The sequence below is a fragment of the Aptenodytes forsteri genome, unplaced genomic scaffold (assembly GCF_000699145.1).
Source record: "Aptenodytes forsteri isolate BGI_AS27 unplaced genomic scaffold, ASM69914v1 Scaffold321, whole genome shotgun sequence".
Classification (NCBI taxonomy): domain Eukaryota; kingdom Metazoa; phylum Chordata; class Aves; order Sphenisciformes; family Spheniscidae; genus Aptenodytes; species Aptenodytes forsteri.
In genome coordinates this window covers 1,619,208-1,630,771 of record NW_008795030.1, presented here as the reverse complement: position 1 = coordinate 1,630,771, position 11,564 = coordinate 1,619,208, and the positions used below count along the sequence as shown (strand labels likewise).

General features: G+C 57.0%; 1 protein-coding gene across 1 annotated transcript in view; it reads left to right on the top strand.

The window, feature by feature from the left end:
* SYF2 (SYF2 pre-mRNA splicing factor) overlaps window positions 1–11,564 on the top strand; it is a 30,233-nt gene that overhangs the window by 15,823 nt on the left and 2,846 nt on the right. The gene's annotated exons all lie outside the window — the stretch shown is intronic.

The following is an 11,564-nucleotide window of genomic DNA, read 5'->3' as shown; positions in this document are numbered from 1 at the left end:
CCCGGTATAAACTCCTGGGGAGAGGGGGGGCTGCAATTTTCATTTCTACAATAGTAGACGTCAGGCCGGAACCTATCTCCTGCGTTTGGAGGTTTTGGCTATGGCCAAGGGTGGTGCCGTGGGGGGGGTTGTAATTATTATTTTTTAATTTGTTTTTTTTTTTTTTTCCCCTGAAGACCCAAATCCAAGCTGCATCAGTACATTTTACAGGCACACACAGACAAACCCCCGCTCGCCTGTTGCCCGAGGACGGCGAGCCGCCTGCGGGGACGCAGAGGGACGGCCACTGCCAACGGCACCGCAGAGCAGCGGGCGCGAGCGCGGCGACAAACGCTGGCAGAGCCGCCGCGCCAAGCTGACGCCTCCTGCCAAGACGCCGCTTGTAAACAACAAGTGAAACAACTGTCGGGGAGGACTCGGCGTTCCTGCTCCCCTACACGGGCTCACCTCGGCCCCAGGTGGCCGGGAGTCCGAGAGAGGTGGTGGAGGGTGCACGGCTCCTTCCAGGAGCTCCGCTTTGGGAACCCGGCAAGGATGGGATCGAGCCGCCCGGTTTGGGGGAGCAGCCAGGGAAACGCTGCAGCTCGGAGGGAAGCAAAAGACAACCGGCCCCGGCTTGGGTTTCGAAGGGAGGAGAGTTGGCAAAGGGAGACGGATGGGGAGGCTTTAACGAGCAGAGCTAAACGCTCAGGGGGGACTCGTAGATCACGCTTGGGCTCAGCTCGGCCCCGCTGCAAGGGGTGAGCGCAGTCTGCATCCCGCTCGCTCCGTACAAACCCATCTGGGCTCCGGAGGCTTCCCGGGATGAAGACGTTTCCCCCTCTCCCGCCTCCTCGGCTAATTTTACTCCGTCTGGCCAGAGCTCGCAGCCCCTGGTTCTCGTTACGCCCCCCGCCGCGCACCAGCACAGGCACGCAGCATTTTTGCAAAGTTACAGGGTAGCAGAAATATCCTTGTTTTGTTTTTCCTTTGGCCACTCTGTCGTGCTTCCAAAGTTGGGAAAAAATTACGAAGTAGCAAGAGGGGGAAAAAAAAACAACCCTACAAACCCAACCAACACAGATTAGACAAATGCATAAATAACCTCTGTTCTTTGGGGGTTGATCACGCTCCAGAGCGGAAGAAGGGGGAGGACAGAAGGAGGGAAGAAATTCAAAATCTAAAAAATTGGAGTTTGTCTATTAAAAAAAAAAAGCCCAAACCCGCACACGCGGTGACGCCAGCCCCGGCCAGCCCGTCATGCTCCATCCCGGCGGAGACGACCCGTTGGCTGTGGCTCCCCATCACCAGCCCCAACCCGGGGTCCCTGCCCCGCAGCGGGGGCCTGCTTGGGGGAAAAAAATCCACATTTCCTTCTCCTTGCCGTTCCTGGCAGATCCGCCCCGGCACTCACTTGGATGGGGCACGAGAGCACGTCCCCACCTCGTGCCACCACGCTGAGCCCTGGATGGGGCAGCACAAGGGAGGGAGACGGGAACGAGCTGAGGGTGATTAAGGGCATCTGGGAGAGACTTAAAACGTCAGCAAGAAGGAGAGCAGTGAGGTCAAAGAAAAAGGGAAGGCGCTGGCATGGGCAGGAGGGGGTCTGGCCCCAAAAGGAGGGCAAATAGCGCTGGTCAGAATGGCTAACTACGTGCTTGGAGCTGTACACGGGACAGGGGGTGAGCTGGCAGCAGCAGCAAGCAGGACCAGGAGCCGTCACCGGCCCCCGCTAAGAGGGTGGGCTCTGCAGAGCCGCTGGGGCCACGGCAGCCCAAATTTCTGCGCATGGCACATCCGAAAAGCCACAGCCCCAGGTGCCGAGCGGGAACCTGAATCTGAGCTGCAGCGGAGGGAACTGGGGGCGACGCTCAAGCCCTCGAGGTTTTCATCGCAGCCCTTCCCCAAAGGGAAAAAACACGTGGGACGGAGGGTATAAAGCACAAAACACCATGTTTTCCCCCAGAATGTAAGAGTTGAAGCCATCACACCCCTGGCTGCTGGGTGGACGGGTGCAAGGTGGGCGCCGGGAGGAAATCGTCCCAGCGGCGGGTGAGGAAGCTGCGGGGCCGGGTCTGGATCCGGCACACGGTCCTGGTTAACACATGTCGCAAAACTGAAAGCCAAATGGAGAAGGAAACAGAAGGTGACAGTAAAGATACCGTGACTAACGGGATCTTCCAGGGCCAGTTAGAGGAACTGGCTTTGCCTTGAGGTGGTCGGGGATGTGCTCGAGAGCTACGGGCGGCCCTGCAGATACCATCAAAATGCCACCCAGGTGGTTATGAGAATGACAGATAAAGGCGGCCGAGCAGGAACAGATTTGCAGAAGTGACACCCTCCGGGGCTCAGCACCAGCCTTCAGCCGGGCTTGGTGGTTTCTCTGTTTATTCTCCCAGCAAACAGCTACGCCCCAGCTCCCACGCAGCCGGAGAAGCCTTCCCAAATCCAGCCCTGAACTAGCACCCTTTGAGGGTTTCCTAACCCCGACCGAGATTTCGAGGCAGGCGGAGTGTTGGTGCAGAGGTGCATGGCATCAGCATGCCCCTAAAGTCCCCTGTTGCCAAAAAACCACCTTTGGGTCCTGCAGTTAGATGCCTTTTTACCACATTCAAATGCCCAAACATTTTTGCATCAGTGCATTTTTTGCTTTCGTACATTTATCCTCTTGCACAAAGGAGGAAGCGACCGCTCAAGGTACCTCCCAAAACAAGGGGAAGGCGTTTGCACCCCCCAGCAAAGACCAATATCACCGAGCCCTCCCAGCACCCGTGGGTGCCCCCAGGCGAAGGATGCTCTGGGCAGCTCTCACAGGAGCATCTCCCATGGGATGACTGCAGAGGACTGAGACAGACCATGGCACCGAAAGGGAGCGGACCCGAGCTTGCATTTCCCCACGGGACCGAACATCCCCGTGCACGAGCATCGGCTCCCGGGTTTGATCCTCCACAAGAGCTGAGCAAACCCAGCTTGCTCACAGCCCCTCTCTGCTCCTTTCACCAAAGTTTCACCATATTAAGCAGCTGAACTGCATCATCCAAGGAGTGTCAAATTGGTTTTAAATGGTTCTAATTATAACCAGGAAGTTTTAAACTGTGTGGGTGGAAAGGAATGCAGCAGATTAATTTAATAGCAGTTACCACGGCACAATAGTCCTTCAATTAAGAGTTCTTTCTGGCTGGGTTTTTTTTTTTTCTTTTCCCTGTTAATAATAAATGTCACAAATGAGAATAGACATATTACTTCATCAGATGCCTTGGCATATCTTGTCGCCGAAAGCCTTTTGTGCAGAAATAGTAGCTGAAAGGGTAATTTTATAGGTCTTAGCACTCACTTAACACTTTAGGGGCCAAAATCAGGCTTCGGAAGAAACCCAATAAGCTGCACCTGTTTACATCCCTGCAGAATCTGACTCCGCAACCACAAAAAAAAAACAACCCTCGTGGAGTAGCAGGGCTTTGCTATGGTGTGTCAGACACGGGAGCATCCTGCTGCCAGTCGCTAGAGAGAGCACGGGGCGCAGCGTGGGGCCGGGGAGCGTGGGGAGCTCAGCTTCGCACCCCCAAAATGCTCCCCCTCGGCTCCTTTTGGTTTTCCAGCCCCGTGAACCCGAGTCCTGCACTGGCCGTGGGGTGGCTTTGCTGTGCACGGGAGGGAGCGGGACCCCGCTCCGGCTCCCCGTGGTCAGGGAAGGGGCCGGCTTCCTCCCCTCTCCGGCTTTGAACAGCGTGGGAGTTCCTGAAATCCAGGTGTCGAGACAGGAAACAATGCATTTCCCAGCGCTGCTCTGCAAAGGGAGAGGCTGCGTGCGGGGCTCGGGGTGTCCCACGGGGAGCAGCCTGCACCCCGGCTCCTTCCCGGTGCTCGTTAGCAGACACGATGTGCAGCGACGTCCGTGCAGTGATATGCCCCAACGCACCACGTCACCGACTGCTCCCTGCTCCGCGGTGAGCAGCAAAGCGCATCTCACATCTCCCTGGAAAAGAGACATTGTGGCCCCGTTTCTCGTCTTTGAACTCCCCTCATTAAAGCCATCAAACCCCAACCCTAATTGCTTCACACCTGAAATGCAGGCTGGGTTTCCAGCATCCCGCCCTGGAGCTGTGCAGCACTCCGGGGCGAGCTCCTGCATCCCCGGCCATCCTCCCCTGCCTTTGCAATCCGCTTTTTCCTCCCAGGTCTCGGCTGCGGCCAGGTGCAGAGTTTCTCTTTGCAGCTGGAAGTTTTCCCCAGATCCGGCTCCCAGCACCGTGGAGGGAAACCTGCCGGCCCTTGCCCTGCCTGAAATAGCCTTTACTGTTCTTTTTTTCTTCTTTGAAAGGTTTATTCTGGTGGGTAATGAGGGGGGAGACCGCTGGGATAGGGGAAAACCACGGAGCAACCCAACCCAGGCAGTTAATGACGAGGGAGGATACAGCGGCTGCGGCCAGGAGACAAAAATACTGGGAAGAGCGACCATCTTTAAAAAGAAAGCCTGCGGCTGGCGGGAGGGGCAGGGAGGCTCGGGGGGCGCTCAGGAGACACCCCGACACCTCCGGGCTCCCCAGGGCACTGGGCAGAGGATGGGGGTGAGGGGGGCACAGCCCCTCCGCTGGCATGGATGCCCCATGGACCCCCAGCACCACGGGGTTTGCACCCAGGGGCGGTGTACTGGGAGAACTGGGAGCCCTGGGCGGAGCTGGCCCCTGTCCCCCCGGCATCGCCGATGCACCGCAGCGTGGGGGTGAGGTGCCCACTGCTTACCAGCACCGGCTGCCCTTTAATGTTTAATGATGGCTAAAGTGGGCTTCCCACGCAGGGGGGCTCGCCACGGGGTTACAAGAAAGCGATGGTCAGACTGGGAGAGCTCGATCTCTGCAGCGGCAAAAATGCACAGGCCGGGAGACGGCAAGGCGGGGGTGAGAGGCGTCCCAAATGTTCGATGGGGCCCACGTGGGACAGGGACACGTCCCCTGGAGCCATAGCAGCGTCACCCTCGCCCAGCGCTTCCCCGGCCCTGCTCAGCCCCGGCCCTCCTGCACTCACCACGAGGTCGGCGCTTGCTCACGGTGCCCAGCGAGCCCACGGGAGCTTCCCTGCACACCGCCAAGTGCTGGAAAACAGTGAAGACTGACTAATATTCCCCAAAATCCGTCTTCGTGATTTGTGTTCACGTTTGGCCGATGCAATATTGAACAGATGCCCGGAGGGACTTTGGTACTTAAAAACAACGCACAGGAGGTAAACAGGGAGATTTATTATTTTACTTTTGTGGTTTTGAGATAGTTTATGACACCGGCCTAATAACTCACAAACCAAAATCTTCATTGATCGGGGGAAACGTTACGTTATCTTCCCTCCATGCCCGGAGAGACTGGTCCCTCGCAGCCACCCTCTGCCCCGCTGCCTGCTGGAGACGGATCCATCCTGGCACATGCCTGGGGCACAGCCCCATGTCCCACGGCAGGGAGGGAAGCAAACCCCCAGTGTCCAGGGCAGCCCCTCGGGAACCCCGTGGTGCTGTGGACTCAGTATTACTCGTGCCAGGACCAACAGCAGGAGTGTTCCCTGCCACGCTGCCCAGCTCACAGCATCCCTCCCTCCGGTCTCCTTCTCCCCCTAATTGCAACAGCGGGACTACAGGTCCCATCCTTCCCCGTTACTGACAGCTAATTAATTGCCACTTGTCACATTCCCCCGGGGAAGCGTCCGCCCCCAGCGATCGATCCCTGCTGCTGCTGGGTTTTGGGAGCCTCGAAGGCATCCCTATCCCACAGGGACTGGTGGAGAACCAGCCTGGCACCTCCTGAAACGGCTGTGCACGGAGCGCAGCCCTGCAGCGCGGCACCGGGGCGGCCATGCCGGCGGGCGATGCTCGAGGGCAGCACATCGGCCAAGCCGTTTCCCGGCCAGAGCCCGGCGAGGGGAGAAACGCAGAGGCGAGCGCCCCGGGCCGCTCTCCTGCTGTCTCACACCGGCATATTTCTGTGATATATACTGTAAGTCTGCTTCATTTGAAATTCACGGTTAATGACTGAGGTGCTCTCATCCAGGAAACTCCACGAGGTTCCGGCTTTTAAGGGAAAAGATGTAACAGGGCAGGAGTTGACAAGCGCTGCGGAGAGCTGCCCCGCTCTCCAGGCACTTAAGAAGTCTCCAAAAGAAACATCAACTCCCCCGGGAAGGCTGTGATTTATCGGCCCTTAGGGCTGCGAATCCCAAACCATTCCACCCCACGTCCCCCAGCCCATCGTCCCAATCTGAGCTACGATCCCGGACCGATGGGGTGTAACATGGACAGGGAAGGCTTGGGCAAAGCTCACCCGCAGCCCCTCATTTGGCCAGCACCGGGGACACCCAGCGGGACCTTCCGCGCGGTCCCGGAGGGAAAACGGGGTGGATTTTCCATTTTGCCCACCCGCTCGCTGCTAGCATTAAAGGCAAACCATTGCCATCATTTGAACTATATGATCAGGAGCCTAATTCAATACAATCAGGCTCATTCTTTGAGGGTTGAGCATTTAGCTGAAACCCTAAGCCAGCCCTGCAGTAATTTGGTTGGGGAGGAATTGATTTTGACCATCAGCACTTTCTCATTTTCAATAGAGTACGAACGTAACCAGGTTAATTTCTGTTAAGCGCATTACCCAGGTACTTTTTGCTCTCCAGCCCAATGATTATGTGTCTGATCTGAAAGATTATAATTGCAACCCAACAGGACACAAACAGTAGCCTGTGATTGAAAGGAACCGGACTGAAAGAAAACCAGCTTCTCTTCTACCTAAAAAACAATCTTCATGTTTCCCCTCTCTCCAAATTTCTTCATGGTTAATGACTGCACGCAATAAAGCGGTACATTAGATCTGTCCAATAACTAAATATGCTCTGATTAATCTTATCTTCCAATACACTAGTGTGTCGCCCATCTCGCTGGATTAATGCAGTTACTGCAAGTTTCATTCAGTCCTAGGCAAGTTTTAGGTCTGGTTTTCTTCTTCTTTACCCAAACCAGCGCTTCTGCTTGCAAAGGGCTTCCCAGCGTGGTCAATCCCAGCACCCCGCCGATCCCAGCCCCGGGGCTCCCGGCCATGTGGGCATCCCGGGCGCTGCCTCTTCTCCTGCCCCCAGTTTTCATCTCAGTGACAAAGGAGATTTGGCCACGGGTCTGAGGTTCCCAGATGTCGGCACACCACCGGGATGGCACTGCAGTGAGCCGGCCCAGCGGGAGCACGGCGAACCAACCCCGTATGTGCCACCCATGCTCGCCCCTGTGGTTTCCCCCAAAATCAGAGGTGGGGAAGGGTCCCCACACCGCTGCCCGGCTGAGGATGTCCATCCCCCCGCCGCCACCACCCATCCCAAGGGCTGGGACCGGGATGAGCGCAGGCTTGCCTTGTCTCCAGCCCTGCCTGTACATTATTTCTCCTGATCATCATAACTTTCTTCCGCTTCTAAAGCACCTTTCATCACGAAACAGGATGGAGCGCGGCAGCTGTTGAACAGCATGGAGCTGCGCTGCACAGGCAGGGACGGGCAGGAAGTGGAAGCGGCTCCTGCAGCTGCTGGGACCGCGCAGGAGAGCTGTACTCACGCCACCGCATGCCGGGGCCTTATCACATCCCCCAGCACGCTCACGGCTCCCTTCTGACACGCGAGAAGCCCATGTGGCAGGTTGCATGTGACGGCACCGATGTGACACGCGGCGGCTGGGGAGGGGCGAGCTCCCCTGCGGGACCAGGGGGAGAAGAGCTGTCCTTGGCCGCAGCAGAGCATCGCGCCTTCCTGCCCTCTCCAGCAGCACCTACACCCAGCGCAAGGACCCGCAGCGCTGCAGGTCTGGCCGGCGGCAGTGCAGGTCCAAGTTGTGGCATCGCGGGTCTGGATTGTGGCACTGCACGCTCAAGCCACGGCATTGCACACCCGAACCACGGCATTGCACATCTGAGCTACGGCACTGCACACCTGAACCACGGCATTGCATATCTGAGCTACGGCATTGCACACCCAAACCACGGCATTGCACGTCTGAGCCATGGCACTGCGTGTTCAAACCACGGCATTGCACGTCCAAACCACAGCACTGCACACCCGAGCCATGGCACTGCGTGTTCAAACCACGGCATTGCACGTCCAAACCACAGCACTGCACACCCGAGCCATGGCACTGCGTGTTCAAACCACAGCACTGCACACTCAAACCACGGCATTGCACGTCCAAACCACGGCATTGCACACCCGAGCCATGGCACTGCGTGTTCAAACCACAGCACTGCACACTCAAACCACGGCATTGCACAACCACGCTTTGGTGTCGCAGGTCCAGCCACGGCGCCGCACACCCGCCTCAAGCCGCTGCTGCCGCCAAGCCGGGTGCTGCAGCGGATCAGCCCCGGCGGGTGGGAGATGGAGGCTGCGCCGTGGGGCAGAGGCAGCGAGGGCGGACCTTTAGGGAAGAGACGCTGATGGATGCCCCGGCTCAGGGCGAGGGACCGGCCGTCCCGGTGTCCCGGCTGTTGTGTTTAAGCGCTACCCGCGCAGAGCGAGCCGGGCGCACTGCAGACCTCGCTTCAGCTCCAGCTTGGGGTTATCCTCCCTATCCACCCTCCCTCGTGGGTGGGAAATGTCCCCAGGGCTGGGGCTCGCTACCTGCGGCGCTGGCGTGCGGGGGCTTGGCTCACGTCCTGGGGAGCGCGCTGTGGCCTCTGTCACGCCAGAGCCACAATTATTTTTCTGAGAAATGACACAAGCCCCTCCCTTCCCCGCTGCCCCGACTGTCTGAGCGGCCCGAGGAGCTTCACGCTGTGAGGACGCCCGGGTGCCTTCGCAGGGACACTTGGCTGCGTGCCCTGCGGACCCCTGATAAAAATGTCACGTTTGCTGCGGTGGATGGGAGATAACCGACGCTGCTCCCCCACCACCCCTCGACCAGGATCTTCCCCTTTGAAAAGGACAAATATAACCGAGATGAGTCAGTTCCTCCGAGCTCCCATCCCCTGTACAATATGTAACTGGAATTTTTCATTTCGGCACTGCAGGGGAGGCATAACTGGAGAAGACAATGGAGTCAGCTACGACCCAAAAAAGCAGTGCCAATTCTGTGCGCATGAGAAATAAAAACATTTTTTAATCTAAAAATAAATTAACTCTAAGTGACAGCAAGAGCGGATCTGCATGTACTCACTGTCAGCCCGCACAGGACCAGTCCCTGCTCCTTGGCGCAAGGCGGGTTTGGGTGAATTCCCTGCTCTTTTGGGCCAGGTTGGGATTTGCAGCAGTACCACTGAGCCAGGGAGGCACTCGGCACCTGCACCAGGAACTGGGCTCCCTGAGTTGGCATCGGACCCAGAAGCAAATCCACAGAAGCCAGGGAAACCTCTTGGGTTTATTTTATAACTGCATTACGGCAGTGAGAAGGGAAAAGAGGCTCCACCAAGCTCAGGGCTTGGCTGGGCCAAGAAACTGCACAAACCTATAAAAACCATCCAGCTTCCCGTGATTAAATAAAAGGGTAGCGAGTACGCAAGCGGCCGATGGCCTCATTCTGCAGCTGCGCTGCGGCCACCCCCATGTCACGGAGCAGAGCAGATATCTGGGGCAGCCTCTGCCCAGAGCCCACCCCCCCCCCCTGCCACTCGCCCCTCTGCTTGCTCCTAACTTGCGTTCGGAGGAGGCAAGGAGTGACCGAGTGCTCGGGTGTCACAGGAGATTGTCTGGATGCTCCAGAAAATAAAAGGCGGGACACGGCCAGGGTTGCTGCTGCAGTGGCGGTAAGATGTTTCTCTCAGCTTCCCTTTGCTCCCGTCGTGCACTGATCACCTTCGCCAAAAACCCTTTCCATGGGGCCACCTACGCAGGGCGGGGGTGGCCGGCCCCCCCGGTCCGCCGCGCGGGCGGGGCGGATCGAAAGGGCTCACAGCCGGCGAGGGCAGGACCTAAGGGACAACCGCAGGGCGGAGGGGCCGGGAGCTCCAGACGGAGCAGAGAGATACGGGTAAAGCCGTGGCCCGAGCGCGTAACTCCGTTTTTGACAGCGCACTGCCCAATTTACCGTGCAACGACATCAACCGCTTCGCTGGCTGCTTCTTTCAGAAACCTCCCCTCTTCCAGCACCAGTGGTCTCTGTCCCCAGTGTGGTGGCAGCTCGCTCCACGCACATGGCGATCTGACGCCTCCCAGCCAAGCCATGAGGGTACGGACAAGGCAGGTGAGGGGGGACACCCAAAAACCAAACCATGTCGGGACAATCCTCTCCTTTTTCTTAAGACATTATTAACAGGGCTATATAAAAGCCTTCTGCCTCCCATTCTTTGCCCGTCTGCTCAGTTTTACAGCACTGGCTTCACTAGGTTGGGGTTTCTTTTTTTTTTCCTCTGACTCGACTCCTTGCTGGGTGACACTGTATTTGATATTTTTAATCACTCAGCATGCATCAGAATTTGGCAGCGGAAGAAAGTGAAGTTAAAAGAGAACAGAGATAGTTTGCGTTTGCCAGGGCTGCCTGCCATTGCCACAACCCCTCATCGCTTGTGCTGCATTTCCCTCTGCTGGAAAGTCACGAGCCGCAGCTGACAAGGTCAATTTAAAAAACATATCGTCGGCCGGCAGTTATTGACCTTCTGGGATTTGGATCGTTTCTTCAAAGAAAAACAAAAGTCCTGAACCCTTCTACCTTTACTGTACAAATATAAGGACATTACACATGCACACATATAGATGCATTTGTATGTGCATATCAATATTACTGACAAATCCTTATAAATCATCTACATCTGGCTTTGTAAGGCTGCAATATCCTGGCCACTGCAGCAATATTACGGAGATTTTGACTTTCTTTTCTCAGAAGTTGCAGCAAAACCTTTATCACTTTGTTTTCTGTGGGAGCTGCAACTTTCTCCCTGAGCAAACCTGTTGTGGGTAACCCGAGTGGTTCCTGGAGGGGCCGACTGGACAGATGGCACAGACAGAGGGATGCTGTCTCTTGGTTTCTCATCCTACGCCAGGCTCTACCCTGGACCTCGCCGGTGCTTCCAGGTGAGCTGAGGCACAGCAGAGTTCGTCTCGTTCACGTGCTGCTTCCTTACTCTCACGATAAAGTTTGCACCACCCCACTGATTCCTTGGTAGAAGAAAAAAAGGTTGATTAACAGCGTTTACTAAACCATGGAGTCACTTCAAGCCCGCAGCAGGTTGCCTGCCCAGACATTAGTGTCTGGAATACAGGGGTAGTTTAAAGATTGCTTTCCAGACAGCTCCGAGATGCGGTTGCAAGGCTTTAAATCTGCCTCCAAAGATAAAAAAGGAGAGTCATCGCTTTTCATCTGCTTCTCCTCCTTTCGTAACAGAAATTAAGCCCGTAAAGCCCAAACCACACGTCCAGAACGCTGACTCCAGGGTGCCGGAGAGCAACAGCGACCGGGGCTGCCGGCGAGGCCGGGGCCGCCTCAGAACAGCCCCTCGGGACCCCGGGCTCGTTTTAAATCGGGCGGCGGAAAGGGGAGACGACGACTGGAGGCCATCGCGGCAAACCCGGCTACCAGATGCTGGCGGGGAGCAGAGCTCGGACCCTCTCCAGCTCTAAGGGCGGGGGGGAAAGCCCCGCAGGCGCCG